The sequence below is a fragment of the Ictidomys tridecemlineatus genome, chromosome X (assembly GCF_052094955.1).
Source record: "Ictidomys tridecemlineatus isolate mIctTri1 chromosome X, mIctTri1.hap1, whole genome shotgun sequence".
Taxonomy (NCBI): Eukaryota; Metazoa; Chordata; class Mammalia; order Rodentia; family Sciuridae; genus Ictidomys; species Ictidomys tridecemlineatus.
The window spans coordinates 32,574,858-32,597,759 of NC_135493.1; positions in this window are offsets into that span (position 1 = coordinate 32,574,858).

Genomic DNA, 22,902 nt, shown 5'->3' on the forward strand with positions numbered 1-22,902 from the left:
TCCTGCAGGCCTTCCTATCAGGCCTGAACAAGTGTAGATTCTTCAAGCTCTCCGAGCTGCTCATAGCTGCTAGCTGCTACCTGCTAGCTGTAAACTGAAAGTTATTCCAACAAACATAGAAAATATACTAGGCAGCATAAGTGTGGTCCTGCAACTCTTTTATTCCTATCTGATAAAAAAATACAAAGTAATAAAAATCTACTGGTAGGTATGAAACAAATAAAAATGCTGAATATATTATTACTCATTAGAGAAGTGTAAATCAAGCCCACAGTAAGATACCACTTCACACATATTAGGATAGTTATAATTAAAACCACAGATAATAATAATTAATGGTAAGGATATAGAGGAAACAGAACCCCCATACATTGTTAGTGGGAATGTAAAAGGTACATCCATTTTGAAAACAATTTGGAAATTCATCAAAAAGTTAAATATAGAGATACCACATAACCCAGCAACTCCCCTCCTAGGCATATACAAGAGAATTTAAAATATATGCCAACATATATTTGCACATGAATATTTATAGCATAATTATTCATAATAGACAAAATGTGGAAACAACTTAAATGCTCATCTATGAATATACAAACTGTAGTATATCAATATAATAGAATATTTTTCAGTCAAAAAGGAATGAAGTACTGTTACATCTAGAACAAAGTGTATCTTTTTTATTTGTTCTTTTTAGATATACATAACAGTAGAATGCATTCTGACACACACTGTGATATATACATGGAACATCTTAAAAACATTATGCTAAGTAAAAAAGAACCAAAGACAAAAGCCACGTACTGTATGATTCATTTTTTATAAAAGGTCCATAATAGGCAATTCCATAGAAATGAAAAGGAGATTAGTGTCTACTAGGGACTGGGGTTGATGGGTAGTGGGGAGCAACTGTTAGAGGGTATAGGGCTTCTTTTGGGGGGTTATGAAAATATTCCTGGATTAAATAATGTTGATAGCTGAACACTTTGTGGATATACTATAAGCCACTAGATTGTATATTTTAGAGGGTTCATTGAGAAGTGAGTTATATCTCAATAAAATGTAGGAATAAAGGAATCAAACTATAACAAAAGGTTAATGACAATATGTGGGCTGGGATTGTTGCTCAGTGGTATAGCAGTCTAACACATGTGAGGTACTGGGTTCGACCTCAGCACCACATAAAGATAAATAAATAAAGGTATTGTATCCATCTACAACTGCAAAAAATATCAAAAATATAGTAAATACTTATAATAAAAATTTGTCTATGGATGAAATACTTATCCCTTTAAGAATTCTCTGCCATTACTGGCATTCACCAACCTAGTTATAAATAATCTCAGCAGAAAAGGTCATTAAAAGGAAATTACATTCCATTTGATTTTAAAGTTTAGCCTTGTGTGCATGCCAAATGAAAGTCCAGGGACAGGGACAAGAATCTGGGCCAAGAGACCAAGTATGACCTGTGACTTTTACAGGTTCTAATTAAAATTATTTTTCTTTAGTAAGCCAAGAGAGAGAAGATAGCTTTCAAAGTTATGGTATTTATGTTGAGGACAATTAACACTCAAACACTTGGCTAGTCATCCACAAATTATCTCTTTAATCTGCACATATAATATTTACTCACTTTGATGTATATTTGCATGTGTTACTTCAATTTAAAAAGCTTATAAGCAAATAAGCTTATTAAGTCATACCCCTCTAATACTCAAAACTCTCAAGTGACTACAACATGGACAAATCCAAATAATTAAACCTGGCCTGCAAGTACCATTTGATCTGATTGTCTTCTCCACATCCAGTGCACTCTCTCACACCTCTACAGTCATAATTACCATCCTTAAGTTACCAAACCCTTCTCATCTTGTATCTTTTCCCTTTTAATTTCTTTGTTCTTCCCATCTTGTATATTTGCCCTTTGACTTTCTTTGAACTAATGAGTCTTCCTTCAGTTAACCACAGCCAGATCTTATTCAGGTCACAATTCGAATTGTTACCTACTTAATTGATCCTTCTCCAACTTTATTCTCTATTACATCACTCTATTTTAAAGTTTTTAACTGATTTTTAACTGTTGTATTCTGTTGCCATGGTTGTGGGCAGTTTAAAAGGAGAAAGCAATTTTCATTTTTTAAATACAGATTGACCTTTCAAGGTAGACCCCAACTTGGGCAAAGCTAACAAGAAAACTGACTTGAAAACACAGTATAATTTCCTCAGAGCATTGGAGTCATCATTCATTCCATTGTCATGTGCAGTACCTTGATCTCTTAGGTGAAAAAAGTGATAAAAGAAGATTGAAAACTTAGCTAGTCTCTCTTAGAGGGCAGCAAAGTGGACAAATGTGAACCTGATATATAGTGTGGAAGAAATACAAATTCTAAAAACATATTTCACTCTTTATTACTTTTGATTTTAGTAATTTCTGCTAATAATTTCAATCATTGATATATAGTATTTTAAAAAATCTTCTAAATTTTAGAAAATATGCAATACTGCAGTGTCTGTTCACATCCAGTTTCTCTTATACTTAACATCTTGCATTAGGATGGTACATTTATCACAGTTAATTATCCAATAATGGTACATTATTACTAACAAAAGTCCATATGTTATTCAAGTCTCTTTAGTTTTTAACCTGATTTCCTTTTTTTTCAAGATCTCTTCTAGGATACCATTGTTGTTATGCCTCCTATCTTAGTCAGTTTTTAATTGTTCAAATAAAATACCTGAGGCTGAATACTTTTATAAAGAAAAGAGATTATTAAGGACATAGTTTTGGAGATTCAGCATCATGGCAATAGCATCTGCTTAGCATTGGAGAGGGCCTCATGGTGGATGGTATCACAGAAGTGGGAATATGTGCAGAAGAAAAGAGGTCTAATAGTGAGACAGGAAAAAACAGAGTAGTTAGAGACCAGGCTTGCTCCTTTTAAAAAAAATTAAAAATTTTTGTTTAGTTGTAGATGGACACAATACCTTTATTTTATTTATTTATTTTTATGTGGTGCTGAAGATCGAACCCAGGGCTTCACGCATGTTAGGCAAGCACTCTACCACTGAGCCACAACCCCAGCACCTCCAGGCTTGCTCTTCATAACAACCTGTTCTCTTGGGAACTAATCTTCTCCTACTAGACCTGACCCACTCCAGATAAAGAGAATAAATTCATTCTTGAGGTCAAACCCCATGATCTAGTTATCTTGTAGTGAGTCACACTTTTTAAGGTTTCCATCACCTCGACATTGCCACACTGGAGACCAAGTTTCCTGTATATGAACACTGGGGGACAAATTATGTATAAACTAAGGTATCTACTTAGGTTCTTTTAGGCTGTGACAATTTCTGAAATTTTTCTTTCTTTTCTTTTTGATCATGTTGAGAGTAATGAGAAGTACTGATTAAAATATTTTTAAAATTTCCCTCAATTGGAATTTTTCTGATGTTTTTCTCATTATTAAACTGGTGCTTCAGGGAGGAAGAACAAGGAGGTAAAGTGCCATTTTCATCACTCCAAATCAAAGATATATTTTATTCGCTTGACTTACTACTAATGATGTTCATCTTTATTAACTGGCTGAGGTTGCTTTCTTCACTGTAAATATGCTATTTTTCCTCCTATCTATACTCTGTGTAGTCTATGTATAAAGATTGGAGATATGCATCTTGAGGTCAGAGTATCTACATAAAGTGTTTCAGATTATTTTTCATGGAATGTTTGTTTTCTTCTCCCCGTTTATTTTTAGAGCTTTAATTTAATATTATTCTATTACACAATTTTTCCAGCTTTGGCTATTAACTTTTTCAGTTGGATACTGAAATTAGTCTATTTTTGTAATTTCTTTAATGTTTTGGTACTACAAGTTATTGTGCAGACATATTGTATACTACCTGCACCATTCTTAGAATCATCCATATATCCAAGTAGCCTTGGTTCCTTTTTATTAAAAATGATAGTCAAGAACTGGGTGCTAGGTATTCTCACTGCTAATATGGTGTCATTGCTCCTACACCTCCTCAGTTGACAGAAAAAAATGTTTATTGTATATACACATACCCATAACTATATCTATATTAAGCTAAACATGAGTTAAAATTAATGTTTCCAACTCTGATCCATTATCACATGGATTATTTCTACTTTCTCCTATTGCTTGTCAGCAACCTCCCATTCCAAACAGCAAGAAACCTGGCTTCCACCATTTGCCATCATGTACTTTATTATTAAATTCCAGTGTACATTTATAATGGTTTCAGAATTGTTAGCCTATATTCCCACAGGAAGCAATTTTATCAACTAGTGGAAGTGCTTATTTTCAGTTATATTTTCTTTTAGTATTACAGTTACTACTCACTTCCCAAATTACTTATATCAGCATCCTCCTATTCCACCCAATCAGTGAAGTTGTTGCATAAATTTGAAATACTTAAAACCAGTGTGGTAATGCATACCTGTAGTCCCAGCTACTCATGAGGCTGAGGTGGGAGGATCAAGTGTCTAAAATAGAGTTACATTATTTTTCACAGTCTACAGTCCATTCTGTGCTCCCCTAACCTCTTGTGTAATTTATTTTCTATTTACATATATTAATATTATCTATTTATGCTATAAACTTCCATGAATATTGACAAATACATAATGTCATATATCCATAGGTATAGCTTGTTTGAACTTGGTTATATTAACACATATGAGACCAGGACATATAGTATATGGAAGAGATTTTTCCAAACTGAACACTTTAGTAAATATATTTATCAGGGTGGCTTTAAAATATTTTGATAAAACATATTTTGTTATTGTTATTTCAAATTCTTTATTATTTGTCACAAGAATAGTCTCCTGAAACGATGATGACGACTAGTTAACTCTTAATATTTCTGTAAAATAGTGCCTATGAGACTGTACATATTTTAATCTTTTCATCCCCTGAATGTTTGTTTGCTTTTCCATTTTAATACCCCAGTGTTATTCAGTAGATCACAATCTAATCTATAATACCATATCTTGTCAAGACAGATTTCATTCATTTGCTTTGTCCTTGTTTATATTTTCCTTATTTTTGGCAACCGCAGGAATACCTAGAAAAACCTAGTTCACAAAGGAATCATGAGACAGCCTAATGTTTGCAGATATCTAGTGGATTAAAAGTCAATATTATTAAAAAACAACAACAGTCAAACTCTGGGTGCTTTCATTGTCCCTCTTACCTTAGGCCTTCCCATATTAGTGTCAGCCTGCCTGATTCCAGCAGAGCAAAAAGTATCTTTTACTAAGTTAAGCATAAGCTAAACCTGAAACTCAATTTGTATTCAGCCAAATATAACAATGTCAAATATACTAAACACTTTTGAATTTTAATTGACATATATTTGTACATATTTATGTAGTACAATATAATACTTTGATATATATATACATATATATAATGTATAATGATAAAATCGTGGTGATTAGCATTCTAATTTCCTGAAACATTTATCATTTTTATATATTGGGGACCATCATACTCTTCTAGTTATTTTGAAGTATATCACAAATTATTATTGTCTATAGTTACTCTAATGTTCTATAGAACATTAGAACTGATTCTTCCTATGTAACTGTATTTTCCCTTTGTATTTTTATTGATGCATATCAATTATACAGAATAGTGGGTTTTATTATAGCATAATCATACATGCATATAACCTAGTAAGATTAATTTCATTCCTCAGTTCCTCCCTTTACCCCCTTACCCCTCCCTTCAACCTCTACCTGATTCCTGTTTGCTACACTAATTTTCTCTCTTTTATATTTATGACGTCCTCTGTTTTGTTCCCTGTAGCTTGTACACATGACAGAAAACATACAGTACTTGTCTTTCTGAGTCTGGCTTATTTTTCTTAACATGAATGGTCTCCAGTGGAGCCCCCAAGAAAATCGTTGGAAATGCAATTCTCATGTTCTGCCCCTTACCTATTAACTCAGAAATTCTGCAAGTAGGGCTCAGCCATCTATGGTTTTCTAAAATATTTTTTAGTTGCAGATTGACACAATACCTTTATTTCATTTATTTATTTTTATATAGTGCTGAGAATTGAACCCAGTGCCTTATACATGGTAGGCAAGTTCTCTATCACTGAGATACAACCCCAGCCCAGCCATCTCTCTCCAGGTTTTGTTTGATATCAGAAGCACTAGACTAGTAGATATTATTACAAGTCAATATTGCTTCTTTTTTTTCAGTAGAACATTTGTTTATTCCACTATGAAAACCCTTATATCTTTTTCTTTATTTCCAATAGATTTTTTAAGTCATAGAAATATCACAATATTCAGCTTTTGATTATATTTTTATCTATTTGAATGTAGATAAAAGCCCTCTACCTCTGTAATGATAGAAATTGTAGGAGGAGGGACTATGTATGTAGTCCCAATAGTAAATTATTATAAAGCTACATAATAAGAATAATTTTCTTCTTTCTGTTATTTTGGGTAATTTTATGGCCATTATGGTTTAGTAGCAAATCTAGTAGGTCTAAAGTAAATTTAATCTCCTCAAAGAACACAAAAACTATTTGAAAGTTGTGGTAGCCTTCTTATGCCATGTGTACAGATAAGGAGTGATAGACAGTCTGTAGAGAGATAAAAATGGAAAAAAAAAAGTAAAGCAGACACAAGATCATGATACCACAACAAAAATGTGAGACAAACATAAAAGATGAATAGTTTTAAACTATTCTTCAGTTCATGCTTCCAGTACCTCATGGGACCTGATGGTATTTCTGCACTTGAGGTCTGGAAAAAAGAAGTGAATCTTTATAATAAAATCTTTTTACTTAGGCTTTTGTGAGTTTGCATGGCACGCTAACCAAAACACCCCCACTAGCATTGAAATATCTCTTTTACTACCTGAATCTGTTTCTCACCCTCTCCCACACTGGTATGGCTTCTAACTATTTTGAGTAGGCTATAGTTAACAGCTGGAAAATGCCTTTGAATAAATGAAGCTACCATATTGCAATACAATTAAGAATTCCTTATTATTGTGATATTATATATCAAAGCTAATAATAAATAAATATATTTTTCCTAAATATTAATTACATTATAGATGATATTCTCCTATATGACTTGAAATTTTCTCAGACAATAAAAGAATATTTTACAACTAAAGTGACATTGTTATTGGTTATTCAAAATCCAGAGTTAAAATCTCTTCTGATCAAACATTTTCTCTAAAACAGAAAATAAAATCCTTAGAGGCTTTATAAATAAAACTCATCTCATTAGAGTTATTTGTCTAATATGAGTGTAATATCATTTATATGGAGCCTTATGTTATTGTAATTTCATTTAGGCAATTGAATTGTAAAATTAGAGATGAAGAAAACAGCTCTCTAAATTACTCAAAAAAGTAAGGAATAAATTTTGTGAAACAGCAGAGTCCACCCTGTATTATTTTCCTTTTGCTACCCAACGGCTCCAATAGGGCCCGAAGCTCCTTTACAGGTTATGTAGTCTTATAAACACAGTCCCTCTACCCCTAACACATAACTGCCTGATGTTTCCTACCATAAATATTAGGCCAACAGGAATAATTAAGAATACAAGAAAATAATCTCATAGAATGAGCAATCCTGGGCTACAATTAGGTAACTTTCCAGGTCACAATTCAGATGCTGCATCTAAGACACTTTCTGATGAATCTTACCTCATATTTTCATGATTTGACTTCTCAGTTCTACTCTGTTCTTTGAATCCTCTAGATCAGGCAGATCCCACTTACTCAGCTCTTCTGTATACAAAACAATTTATTTCCTTCCAGGCACAGGGTGCAAGCCTGTAATCCCAGGGACTAGGGAGTCTGAGGCAGGAGGATCATAAATTCAAAGCCAGCCACAGCAATTTAGCAAGGCCCTAAGTATCTTGGGGAGACCCTGACTCAAAATAAAAATAAAGTCAGACTAGGGATGTGGCTCAGTGGTTAAGTACCTCATCAGTTTTTAAACTACAGATAAATTCCTTAAAATTTCCTAATTTGTAAAACAGGAATGCTATTTACTCACTCTGCTATGAGAATAAATTAAAATAATTTGTATAAATATATAATTTTTGACATTTTATAGATTACCAATGCATCAAACCTTCTTCCACTTTCTCTGTTAGTCTTACTTTCTCCACTTATATGAATAACTCTTTTCTGAAGAGAAGACTCAAACTCCCTGTTATATTTCGTTCTGTTTTCTGTCAAGTAATATGTACCTTGTCATAATAGTTAATATTCATTGATCACTAACTGCCTCCAAGTTACATTCCATGTTCTTCAATGTCTTATCTCAGTTAATGCTTATTAAGACCTTATGAAGTGGGGACAAATGTGGCCACTGTTTTACATTTGATAGGATGAATCTAAGAGAGGTTAAGTAATTATACAAATTATACAAATAGCTATTGAATTAAGATTAAATTAGGTATGCCTTCTCTAGAGTCAAATTATAGTATTTTCAGGGCATACCTAGTCACCAAGTTAACATTGATATTTTTTAACCTGTTAATATATCATCTAAATTTTGTCTTTTTAATGTCTCTATGAAGTATAACATTATATACACATAATGGAAGCCCTAAATTGAACACGGGGTTTATAGAAAAAGTGTTATGCTATTGTGGTTGACAGAGTGGGCTCTGGATTTTGAATATCTGAGTTTGAATCTTCTTGCTGTGTGACTTTGGATAAGTTGCTTAGCACCTCCCCCATGCCTCAATTTCTTCATGGGTAATATGGGAGTAGAAAACTATCTATTAATTACCTTTTTGTGAGGATTAAATATGATAATATATGTGATAAAAACTTTGAATAGTGGTCATCCTACAATAAGAACTCATTAAGATTTATATAATAGTTTCCATACTTCCATTTATGACCTAATTATCATATTTGAGGTTATAGTATACATGCTAAAAAAATGCCATTCCGTAGGAATTCTTGTTGAAAGATAATTGAATTTAATAAAATCAATAATTTGGAATGATTAAATTTTGCATTACCCTTTATTCTGAGAAAACTTTGACCTTTATATTTTTAAAAATATTTTATAGCTTTATTGAAGTTTGACAAAATTATATATATTTAATTATAAAACATTTTTCTTAAATTTTTATTAGAGCATTATCATTATATATAGTAGTTGGCTTCATTTTGACAAAAGCACACATGAATGAAATTTTATTTCAGTCCTTGTTCCCTGCCTTTTTCTCTCCTCCCTCCCCTATTCTTCTTTCTTTCATTCATTTATTTATTTACATTTGATTAGTTCTTTCTACTTACACATAAAGGTTAAATTCTCTGTGGTATATATGTTTATGCACATAATGTGATTTTGCTAAATTCATTCTGTATTTTCTCCCCTTTCTTGTCCATCCTCCCTCCCTTTCTCTTCCATTGATATACCCTATATCTTTATGATATGTGATCATTTCCTCCTTCTTTCTCTTCTTCTGCTCTACCTTCCATATATGAGAGAATACAGCTTACCATGGATTTTCTGAGACTGGCTTATTGCACTTAGCCTGATATTCTACATTTTCATCTATTCACAGCAAACGCCATAATTTCATCCTTCTTTATGGCTAAGTAGAACTCTATTTGTATATATACCACATTTTCTTTAGCGTTCATCTAATGACAGTCATCTGGGTTGGTTAGCTATTGTGAAATGTGCAAGCTATAAACATTGATGTGGCTGAATCTCTATAATATGCTGATTTTATATATTCTAGATATGTGCCAAAGAGTGGGATAACTGAGTCATATGGTGTTTCCATTTCAAGTTTTCCAATGAATCTCCATACTGCTTTCCAGATTGGCTGCACCAATTTGCAGTCCCACCGACAATGTATGAGTGTACATTTTCTCCCACATCCTCACCAACACATATTGTTTGTATTCTTAATAGCTGCCATTCTGATTTGAGTAAGATGAAATCTTAGAGTAGTTTTGATTTGCATTTCTCTAATGTCTAGAGATGTTGAACATGCTTTCATATATTTGTTGACTGATTGTATATCTTTTGAGAAGTATCTGTTCATTTCCTTGGCCCATTTACTGATTGGGTGGTTTGTTTGTTTGATGTTAAGTTTTTTGAGTTATTTATATATCCTAGAGATTAGTTCTCTATCTGATGTGCATGTAGTAATAATTTGCTCCCAAGATGTAGGCTTTCTATTCACCTCACTGATTGTTTCTTTTGTTAAAAAGAAGTTTTTCAGTTTGAACCCACCCTATTTATTGATTCTTGATTTTATTTCTTGTGCTATAGGAGTTTTGATAATTATTTGTGTTCTTGATCACTGCCATTTTGATTGGATTGAGATAAAGTCTTAATGTAGTTTTGCTTTGCATTTCCCTAATGGTTAGAGGTGTTGAATTATTTTCATATATTTGTTGGCCATTTGCATTTCTTATTTTGAAAAATGTCTATTTAGTGCTTTTGACCATTTATTGATTAAGGGGTTTTTTGGTGTTAAGTGTTTTCAGTTATTTTTTGTTTTAATTGTAGGTATTAATCTCATGTTAGAGGAGTGACTGGCAAAGAAATTCTCCCATTCCTTAGACTCTGTCTTCATGCATGTAATAATTTCCTTTGTTGTACAAAAGGTTTTTTTTGAAATTTGATGACATCCTACTTATTGATTCTTGGTTTTATTTCTTGAGCTTTAGGGGTCTTGTTAAGGAAGTTAATTCCAGCACCAATATGATGGAGTGTTGACCCTGTGTTTTCTTCTAGCAGTTATCAGATTTCTGGTCTAATTTCTAATTCTTTGATCCATTTTGATTTGACATATGTTCAGGGTGAGAGATATCTAAATATCTACTTTCATTCTTCTACATATGAATATCCAGTTTTCTCAGTATTATTTCTTAGAAAGGCTGTATCTTTGACAACTCTGTCAAATACCACATGGCTTTTGGTTTTACCTCTGTATCTTCTATTCCATTAGTCTTCATGTCTATTTTGATGCCAGTATTATGCTGGTTTTGTTACTCTAGCTCTATAGTATAGTTTAAGATCAGGTATTGTGATACTTCCTTTATCAGTTTTCTTGCTCATTATTTCTTTGGCTAATCTGGGTCTCATAATCTTCCAAATGAATTTAAGTTAATCCTTTTTTCTAGTTCTGTGAATAATATCATTGGTGTTTTAATGAGGATTACATTGAATCTGTTGTTTGCTTTTGTTGTATGGCCATTTTAACATCAATTCTATCTATCCAAGATCATGGAGATCTTTCCATCTTTGAAGGTCTTCTCCAATTTCTTTCTACAGTGTTCCATGATCCTCATTGTAGAATTTATTCACTCTTCGGTTAGATTAATCGCCAAGTATTTTTTGAGGGTATTTTGAAATGAATCACTTTCCTGACTTCTTTCTCAGCAGAATCACTATTGTAGTATAGGAAAGCTATTGATTTATGAGTATTGATTTTGTATCTTGCTGTCTTTCTGAATTCTTTTAAGAATCTAAACGTCTTCTTGTAGAGGTTTTTTTTTTTGGGGGGGTTCTTCTTCATTTATGATTATGTTATCAGTAAGGATAGTTTGACTGCTTCTTTTCCTATTTATATCCCTTTAATTTCTTTTTCTTGCCTAATTGATCTGGCTAGTAGTTTTGAGAACTATAGTGAATAAAAATGGTGAGTAGACATCCTAATCTTGTTCCTGTTTTTCCTACATAGCCTTTATAATGTTTAAGTAATTTTCTTCTATCCATAGTTCCTCCAGCATTTTAAACATGAATGAGTACTGGATTTTATCAAAGGTCATTTATGTATCTTTTGAGAAGATCATATGATTTTTGTTCTTAGTTCTATTGAGGTGGTCAACTACATTTTTTGATTTGTGTATGTTGAACCAACCTTTCATCCTTGGGATGAAACCCACTTGATTAAAGTGTATTATATTCTTGATGTGTGTGTGTGTGTGTGTGTGTGTGTGTGTGTGCACGCGTGCGCGCATGCATATGTGTGTGTGTGTTTTGAATGAGCTAACATTTGGGGAATTATGTTTACTATTACTATATCTTCCTTTTGGATTATTCCCTTACCAGATATGGTTGCCTTCTTTGTCTATCCTGATTATTATCATTATTTGCTTGAAATATGCTTTGTCAGAAATGAATATAGCTACTCTTTCTTCTTTTTGTATACATTGGCCTGGAACATTTTTTCCATTCTTTTACCTTTAGGCTTTGGGTATATTTTCCAATGAGATGAGTCTCTTACAAATAGCATATATTTTATTTTGTTTTTTATCCATTCTGCTAAGCTGTATATTTTTAAATATTTCTTTATTTTTTGTTGTACTTGGACACAATAACTTTATTTTATTTATTTATTTTTATGTGGTCTGAGGATCAAACCCAGAGCCTTACAAGTGCTAGATGAGTACTCTACTGCTAAGCCACAATCCCCCTAAGCTGTATATTTTAATTGGAGAGTTGAGATCATTTTTATTTAGTGTTATATATGTGTTTTTTTAGTTTCTGCCATTTTAAATTTTTTTCTATATTTAATTCTGTTTTTGGTTTTAGTTTAGTTGGTTAATCTTCTGGTGATTTTCACCTATTTGGGAGCTTTGGGGTTTTCATTCTTGGTTTTTCCATGTACAGTTTCTATTTGAGTATTCTTTGTAGTTCTGGTTTGGTGGTCATGAATTGTTATAGTTTATTCTTGTCAAGAAAAGTTTTTATTTCCTTGCCAGTTTCAAAAAAAAAGAGCTTTGCTGGATATAGCAATCTTGGCTGACAATTATTTTTTAGGGCTTGGAATATCTCAGTCCATGTCTTCCTTGATTTTAGGGTCCGAATTGAGAAGTCAGAAGTGAGGCTTATTGGTTTGCCTCTAAGTATGACCTTATGTGGGTTTTTTCCTCTAATTGCTTGTAATATTCCTTCTTATTTTTGTTAGGTATTTAGATTATAATAAATCTTTGAATTTCTCTTCTATTTTTTTCTATTTGGGGTCCTATATGCATCCTATATGTTAATGTCTACTCATTTCTTGTTAGAGTCTGTAAACAAGTCTGGATGGCGCCTGGCATTCTGCCAGAGGGAGTGGTTTGTGAAGTAACGCCAGTGAGCCATTAAGTGTGGAGATTCCTTATTGGTTGACTGCTGTATCTATTTTATGTTAATTAAGATAAGCTGTGTGGAATGTATAAATACCTCTGTTGTCCTACAATAAACACCTCCCACTCCTGCTGTATCAATGTACACAAGTTGTTCGTCACCCCCCCCCCCCCCCCCCCGGTTATTTTGCTGCAGCCAGACTGCGGCAATTTCTGATGTGGTGAAATTATCTGTTACTATCTCATAAGAATGTTCTTGATGTCACTAGCCTGTATCTCTATTCTTTCTTCTATCCCAATAACTCTCAGGTGTGTTCTCTTGATGATGTCCCAAATTTCTTGCATATTCTGATCATGTTTTTTTCTGCTTTATTGCATACTGAGTATTCAAGATCATATACCCCACCTACAAGATCTGAAATTTTGTCTTCGTCCTGGAGTTCCGTTTAATACACAGTCTAATCTGTTGGTGATGCTTTCAAGTGAATTTTATTTTGATTATGTATTTCATTTACAGGAATTCTGATTGGTTTCCTTTCAATATCTCTATCTCTATTGAAATGATCTTTTATCATCTATATTTTCTCTCTTAATCCATTCATTATATCTTCTTTTTAGTTCATTGAACATTTTTTAATAACTACTGCATTGAACATTTTAAAAATCAGGGTTTTTTAAAAAAAATAATCCTTCTCTAGAATTTCTTCCTCTTCCATATCTGTGGGATCCTTTATTGAGGGAGTGCAAATTTTAGGGGAAGATTTGTTTGCCTATTTTCTCAGTTTTTATAGGTCTTGGACTTACACATCACTTGATGTATTCCTCTTTCTCTTTTATACACATTTCCTTTTGTGTATAGGTATCACTTTTGTTCTGAGACTTCTACTTTTGATGTGTGAATAGATGTCCAGGAATGGACGTGAGTGTTCCTTCTTGGAGTCAGATTGTGGGTTTAGGTTTCTGTCTCCCATATTCTATGTGTTGACATATTATTGAGGCTTGGATGGAGCAAGATCACGTGTGGGGGTAGATTTACTCTTACTGGCTAATTCGTGAGCATTGCTTTTCAGCAAAATCTCCACTAGGTGAATTTGAAGTGTTCCAATCACTTTCCATCTCCTCTTAAAGAAAGGGGTACCAGGAATAGCAGTAGTGTTAGTAACAGATGTGCATCCTTCAGAAAAATTCCCAGTGTCTACTTTTATATCTATACCAGTAATTGCCGCCTTGTTGAGAAGCAGTCTTCCCACTTTGTAAATCCGGTGTTTTGAAACTTCTGGGAAGCGTATCTTTCTTATAATCCACCATCTTCTCTTTTATCCAGAGTTACAATTTTCTATAGTAAGAATGATTAAAATCTGCTTTCTTGGTACATTTCAATAATGCAATATAGTTTCATTAACTATAATTACCATGCTACACATTAGAGAGCGCTTACTCCCTTCAGACTTGTAAAATGAGATGATTTGTGCTGGGAGTGATGGCACAGGCCTGTAATTCCAGCTACTCAAGAGAGCTAAGGTAGGAGGATTGCAAGTTCAAGGCCTGTCTAGGCAACTCAGTGAGACCCTGTCACAAATAAAAAATAAAAAAGAACCAGGGAGGTAGTTCAGTTGTAAAGTGCCCCTGGATTTAATCCCCAGTACTAAAATGGAATGATTTGTAAACATTCAAAGTAATCATAATTTTTAAGAAAAAAATCAGTGCTATATTATTATTGCTGCATTAAAAAGTTACCTTTGGAGCTGGGGATGTGGCTCAAGTGGTAGCTTGCTCGCCTGGCATGTGTGCGGCCCTGGTTGGATCCTCAGCACCACATACAAACAAAGATGTTGTGTCTGCCAAAAACTAAAAAGTAAATATTGGAATAATTCTCTCTCTCTCTCTCTCTCTCTCTCTCTCTCTCTCTCTCTCTCTCTCTCTCTCTCTCAAAAAAAAAGTTACCTTAAAGCTTAGTTGTTTAAAACAATAAGCATTTACTTTACAAATTTCGAGGATCAGAAATCTGATCCTAGCTTATATGGTTTACCTAGAGTCACTAACATGGTACCCTAGTTACCTAGGGTTGCTAACATGCTCCAATGTGGAAAGATTTGATTTTAAGTTCATTTAGGTGTGGAGTTTTACAGGCCTTATAATATTCACTTCCAGATCACTTGTACAAATGGCTTAGGGCCAGAGATATCAGTTATTTGCCACTTGAACCTCTCCACAGAGGTACAACATGGCAACAGGCTTCCCTCAGAGCAATGGATTCAAGAAAGACAATGAAAGAGAGTGAGAAAGGATGAAAGAGGACATGCAAACTGGAAATCAGAGTCCTTAATAATCTAATCCCAAAAAGTAACATTTTTAAACTTTTATCACTTTTGTTGTATTCTATTTCTTATAAATAAGTCAGTAGATACACTCCACACTGAAAGAAAAGAAATTTCACACAAGTATTGACTCCAGGAGGCTGGGATCTTTGGGGCCATTTTGGAAACCATATACCATAAATTATTAAAGAAAAGTAAGAGATAACCGGTTCATCCATTTTGGAAAAAAACAACTTATTAGTTAAAGATCTGTTTTTGAAATGGCATCAGTAAATAGTCTCTTACAAGTAGTTTCTCTCATGTCTGAGCATATTTCATCACTCTGCCTCTTTTTAAATCACTCTCCTTTCAATCTTTAATGTCACTTTTCCTTGATAACCACATTTTCCCTCTCTTGCATTAGTTTCCCACCAAAAATGTTCAGGAAAAAGAGCATCAATCAACTAGAAGACAGTATTAAATCAAGAGCATAATTATTTTCATTTCCCCAGATATGACTTACATGCCTAGGGAACTGAGTTTTTTCCTCAAACATGATTTAATTAAAAGACCATGAAATCAATATTAAGATGGGGGTCAATTTTTAACACTACTATGAGACTTATATTAGAACAAGAAAAATCATATCTAAAAATGAGTTTATATATGTCAGCTGGGTAGTCTACATGATACTTGAAGGTCTTTTGCTAGGATGCTATTTTTCTGCCTGCTTACATGCATTGAAAATATTGTCAAGATATGTCAGAAACATTTATTCTGACTCTCATTTTGTACACTAACCATTGCAAAGTTGGAAAATGACAATGTTTGAAGAGTAATATATATTTTTGTGAGTTTAAGAATGTATTTATGATTTTCTCTCACCTTTCCACATGCTTCTGGAAGATAATTGCCATTCCATTATGGAAATGTAAAGATTTAGTGGCATTATAATATGATTTATCTTCTACATTTCTATATTAGGATTCAAACAGAGCTCTTTTCATCTGGAAATGTCAAGAACATTCTGAAGCCCATGACATAGTATTTAGCCTCACTTTGTATATTAATCTAGCTCTATAGACAAAAGAGTAAACTGAGGGTTTGGTTGTATACCAAACCTACCCAAATATTTGATCACTGACTCCATATCCATAGATACTAGCAGTGACAAAATTACAATGCCGAGGCAAGCATTTTTTTAAAAAAATATACCCAGGTTCAGTGGCTCACACCTGTAATCCCACTGACTCTGGAGGCTGAGACAGGACTGTCTCCAATTGGATGCCAGCCTCAACAACTTAGGTAGGCCTTAAGCAACTTAGTAAGACCCTGTCTGAAATTTAAAACTTAAAAAATGGCTGGGGATGTAGCTCAATGGTAAAGCACCCCTGGGTTCAATACGCGGTAAAATAAACAAATGCCCATTTTTTTTTTCTTTCAAGAATATGTATCAGGCAACAAAGTGAAAAGTAATTATAGTCCCAAATTTCAGTCCACACTTTTTTCAGAAGTCCCCTACTTTAGCATGTATATATACTTTCAAGAGGGTTCTATGTTGGGGCTGGGGATGTGGCTCAAGTGGTAGCGCGCTCGCCTGGCATGCGTGCGGCCCGGGTTTGATCCTCAGCACCACATACAAACAAAGATGTTGTGTCCGCCGAGAAATAAAAAAAAAATATTAAAAAATTCTCTCTCTCTCTCTCTCTCTCTCTCTCTCTCTCTCTCTCTCTCCTCTCTCACTAAAAAAAAAAATTCTCTCTCTCTCACTCTCTCCTCTCTCACTCTCTCTTTATTTAAAAAAAAAAGAGGGTTCTATGCATCTATAAGCACCTATATCCATCTAAGTTATCTAATCTCCATGTCTCTTGTTTATTTCTCCAACTAGGAAACTAATGTGCATTTTGTGTTATAAATTGTTTTATTTGCTTAACAACAATCCTTCCTGACATTATATAAAGATATATTGTTAAAACCCACTTTAGTAGTTGTATAGTGTTCCATTGTATAATTGAACCATGATTGATTTAGTCATTCTGATAGTTATGGACATTTATCACTAACTGTGCAAAAATAATGCTGTGTACTTGTGAGATTTTGGATGATAAATTTCTCTTGAGTCCAAGGACACATGCTTTGTAAAATTTCATAGAGACTGATTGTCTTCTAAAATGTTGACATTGATTTATAAATATATGAATTAGCTTTGAAATTTAAGCAATTAAATAAATTACTTAGGGAGTTTGTATGAAGGAAGGACAAACTATTATTCTACTAGTTTAACACTATGATATCTGAATAATCTTGAGAACAGAAAACTATTATTTTCTTTCTTTGGTTATATTCTGTATTTGGATTTTTAATACAGATTTTTAATCTGTAATCTCATATCAAGTCTGATCCTGACATTCAGCAAGTAAATTTTGTTTTTCATTTAAATAATTCAGTCTTTCATGGATTTAAGTTTATATTATACCCTTAAACTCAATGATTAGTATTAAAGATCCCTTTCTTCATAGGAGTTAATTTTCTATTGGGGAGGCCATGTATAAAAACCTTAGGAAAATTTAACAACAGAAGACTAGTTGTAGAGAGACAATGGTATATGGTAGTTAGATAAATCAGTAACTTGACTTCTAAAGTCAAAAGAACTTGCTTGTTCAAAGTTTAAATGCATGTTCCTGCATTAAGTAGCTTTATAAACTTATGCAAGTTAATAAACTTCCTTTAGCCTCATTTTTCTTTTCTCATAATTATGGCAGTAACAATAATAATTATAATACACTATTATATAAAGATTTTTTAAATATTTAAATAGTCAATCTATTTGAAATATTTAGTACACCAACACATGAAGTTTCTATTTATATTGTCTTAATTGGATGGCAATTGGACTACTTTAGTTTTAATCATGGTGTGATATTAATCTACTTTATTAATTCTGTTTTGTAAACTCACTGTTTCTGAATTTTTCCATTTTGTCCCTTACTTTATTGGATGCCACACATAAAAATATTTTTTTTCTATATTATGGCTTTTGCTCCAGTGCTGCATTCATTTGTCCATGTTTCAAGGTCTATTTTACATCTTCAGAGAACAGTTATTCAAAAAATGTAGATAGTTACTTTTCCCTCATATTCAAGGGTACACAATAATCAGTTTCACCCTATACTATCTCTGTTTGGTTCCTCTATCAGAAATATGCCTACTTCTGCTCATCTGTTCAAAGCCCATCCATCCATCCATCTCCATTCACATGGGCTCCAGTTTCCTCCATGCCTAACATGAAAACTTTTGCTATCAAAAAGTGTATCTATATGCATATGTGTGTGTTTTATTAGCCCAAATGTCATTTAGATTTTTTAAAAAATAAAGAAAAATAAAAAACTAAAAAAAATGTAGATAGGGGCTGGAATTTTAGGTCAGTGGTAGGGCACTTGCCTAGCATGTGTGAGGCACTGAGTGTGATCCTCAGCATTGGATAAAAATAAATAAATGCATCATGTCCAATACCAAAAACATTTAATATTTTTATGTATATGTATGTAGACTTTTTTCATTAGCTTATCTGTTTTATCATGATTTTATTCAAGTCTAACTCTAGTGGTAAGTGTTTAATAATTAGATTCTGGAAAAATGCAATTATGCATTTATGTACATAATTTATTATATATTTTACCTCTTTGAAGTTGTATAACATACAATTTGCAAATAATAAAATATACTAGACTTTTTGGCATAAATTCCATATTGATTCTAACTAAATTCTTTCATTGTTTTTGGAAAAGTTGTATATTCATGGCTAACCTGTAGTTGTACTTGACAAATGATAGTAGTTCTTATAGGAATGTTGACTGATATTTTAGTTTTCAGTAATGAGTAAGATAAAAGTGAAAATTAAAAAAAACTATATCATAAGAGGTTTATCAATGACGTGAGTAAACTTTTTTTGTGGAATTGAAAAATAGCTTTCAAATACTAGAAGACTGTTTCCTCATATTTTTGTGCTAGTTGCAATGCAGTGGTCACAGACACAAGAATTTTAAAGTTTAATCTATATGTTAAGATTTTATTTATCACTTTACTTTTGGACAGTTAACAACAACAAAACTTTGAAAACTCAAGTACATATTTGAAAATGAAACCTTTATTTGCTATTTTCTGTGTTGTACAAACTCCTACCATTGCCAATTTCAAGCTAACATTATGAACCCAGAGTTGAGAAAGAGATGGGCAGTATATAATATCCCTACCTTACAGATACTGTTGACATAGTGGCAAGGATATAGTAGTTAAATAATTAAATGGTGAGTTTTGTATATTTATTGTTATGGTTTTAGTGTAGTTTACTAAATTCTAAGTTTATATAATTTACTTTTTAATACCTGCTTTGTAGCTTGCAAAATTCCTGAAAATTTAACAATTGACTCTCATAGGCCAGCTTTAGCAATACTCTTATAAATGTTCTAACTTTTTTCTCAATTAAAAAAAATCCTCCTGTAACTCTTCTTTGTCTTCATGCAACGTCTTTCTATAATTCAGCATTCCTAATCCCAAATCTGAAATGCTCTGAAATCCTAAAGATTTGTGATTTTCAGATTAAAAGTGGTCAACCTGTAGTCTCTGCAAATATCCTAAAATCCAAAGAACTCTGAAATCTGAAACATCTTTCTCTCTCAAGCATTTCATACAAGGGATACTCAATTTGTATATCTCTATTTTTTACACTTCTTAGGCAAAAGTCTTTTACAGTTGCCCTTTTCACTACTGACATTTTTTATGTCCTATTGACCCATTGCAATTTAGCTTTCTATCCCATCCCTCTGAAAAAAAAAATCTGCCTAAGGTCACCATTATCACTAAACAAAATAAACTTTGCAGTTCCCATTTTATTTGACCTGTGGGCAGCACTGTTTACTGCTGACAAACTATTCAACCCTTCCTGAAACACTCTTTACCTTTAGGTTCTACAATATAATACATATGAGTGATTTTATTTTTCTGCTTCTCTGACCATTCTTTCGCTGCTTCTTTGCAATCTCATATTCTCATATTCTTCTCATTGTATGCTACATGTTGTATTTAATCAGGTTTTGTTTCTACACCCCACTGGCTTCTAATTTTATAATTCTTCCCATGGTTTCAATTGACACATGAAACCCAGATAATTAAAATGTTATAATTAAGTGAGTTTTATATATTTAAACTGTCACCATAATCGAGGTAATGAACATATTCCTTATACCCCAAATTTTCTGATGCCCATTTGTAATCTTTCTCCCTGGTCAATTCAATAATTATTATCCAAGCAGCCACCAATCTGTTTTCCGACACTAAAGATTAGTTTGCATTCTATAAAGTTTTACATAAATGAAATCCTGGAGTGTGTACTCATTTTTTCTTGCATTTTAAACTCAGCATAATAGTTTTTTTAATTAGTGTGTTTAAATTGTACAGAATAATGGGTTTCATTGTGACATATTTGCACATGCATATAGCATACTTTGATTATAACCACCACTTCATTACCTTACTTCCCTTTCCCTCTCCTCTCTCCTTTATCCCCTTCCCCTTCTGTAATAGTTTCCCTTCTACTTTCATATCACTTTTTCAGATTCCACAAAGGGAAAATATATGACACTTATCTTTCTGATTCTGATTTATTTCCCCTAACATTGTGATCTCCAGTTCTATTCATTTTCCTCCAATGACATTATTTTATTCTAATTTATGTCTAAATAATATTCCATTGTGTGTATCTACCACATTTTCATGATCTGCTCATGCACTGACAGGCACCACAGTTGATTCCAGAACTTGGTTATTGTAAATTGTGTCACAATAGACAGGGTACACAGATAGCTCTATAGTATGACTGAATAATTATTTTTAGATTCATCCATGTTGTAACATATATCAATAGTGTATTTCTTAGTAGTGATGAAACAGAGAGTTCCTGAATTTTCTCATGTTGAGAAAAAAACCTTCCTCATGCAGAGGATAGAAACCAAAGAAGCTGAGACTGATGTAGTCTCTGGTTAACTAAATCTACATATGCCTATTTCCTGCTTTTGTTCTACTGCTGTGCTTCTTCTTTTTTTTTTTTTTTTTTTTTGTCTTATAAAAGCTTCTGTGTCCCTGAATCCCCAAAGATGGAGATTTAAGACAGAAAGCTCTCCTCTATTTTGCTCAATGCTGTCTTTGAAAAATCTATTTCCTTGCCAACTTGTTTTCCAAATTTTTGTGGAACCACAAGCAGTAAGACTTCTCCCCCATGGGAACGGTTTTCTTATATATTGATACATCAAAATTTGTTCATTTTTCACCTATTGATGGAAATCTGGATTGTTTACAGTTTGAGTTTATTACAAATAAAGTTGCTGTGAACATTTTTATACAAATCTTTGTGCATGCATATGTGTCCATTGCCCTTGGGTACATACCAAGAAATGAAATGGATGATCTATATATTATATGTATAATTAACCCAGTAAATTTCAAGTTTTCAATTCTGCCAATGTCTCAATGAAATTGACAAGTGCATTAAAATAAGTTGGAAATCATAACCTAGTGCTGAGATATTATGTTAACATTATTTTATTATAGTCGTATTCTTAATATTCTATAATTATATACTCTGTGTTATATTTAAACTTTTATACAAGTTCCACATCTGGGATGATGGTGTCACAGGAAAACAGGGAGCTGAAATTCTAAACCTCAGTACTTGTATTTGAAAGAAAACTGAAAGTCAGACACAAAAAGCCATGCAAGAGAACTTTATTATAAGTGAAAGTGAGGTGAAAGTAAATTAAAAGCAAAGTGAGGCTCAATTGAGAGCACTCTCGAGAGAGAAAGTAGGCCATCTCTGTGCAGAGAATGACAAAGGAGACAAGGCTGTCTCCAAATTTATTACTGTTTGACATTTATCTGGAGAACTGGGGACCACCTTCTGTACTCTGCCAATTAGGTGTTCCTTCACATTGAACAGTGCAGTTTTTGACCTTAGTTGGACCTCACTGGACTGTCATGGTGGCCATCCTATTTAGGAGGGCCTTCATCTACAAGTCAATTCCATGTTAATGTGAGCACTGGGGTCAATAGCTGGTCAGAAGTTACCTTAGTGCACCTGCACTACTAAAGGAATTTTTCTTCCCAGACAAATGGAGACACCTATAGCCATGATTCCTAGCTTCACATCAACATCAATGGACCCTGTCAAGAGGTAGTCCCATTAGTTCTTTTCTTTTGACATATTTTACCATTAGTTCCTTTGCTTCTGTTTATTTTCTACAAATTAACTACCACCTTTAGCTTTCTTGTCCACATTAAAAGTAGTTTAAAGACCCCAAAGTAATTTAAAGAACGCTTGTGACCTTGCCATGCATTTCACTGCTCATTGCTGACTACTACCTAACAATGGGACAGAGTGAGTTAATATTATAAGAAATTGCGGTTTTTGAAGCAATTGTATAATTTTGCATTTC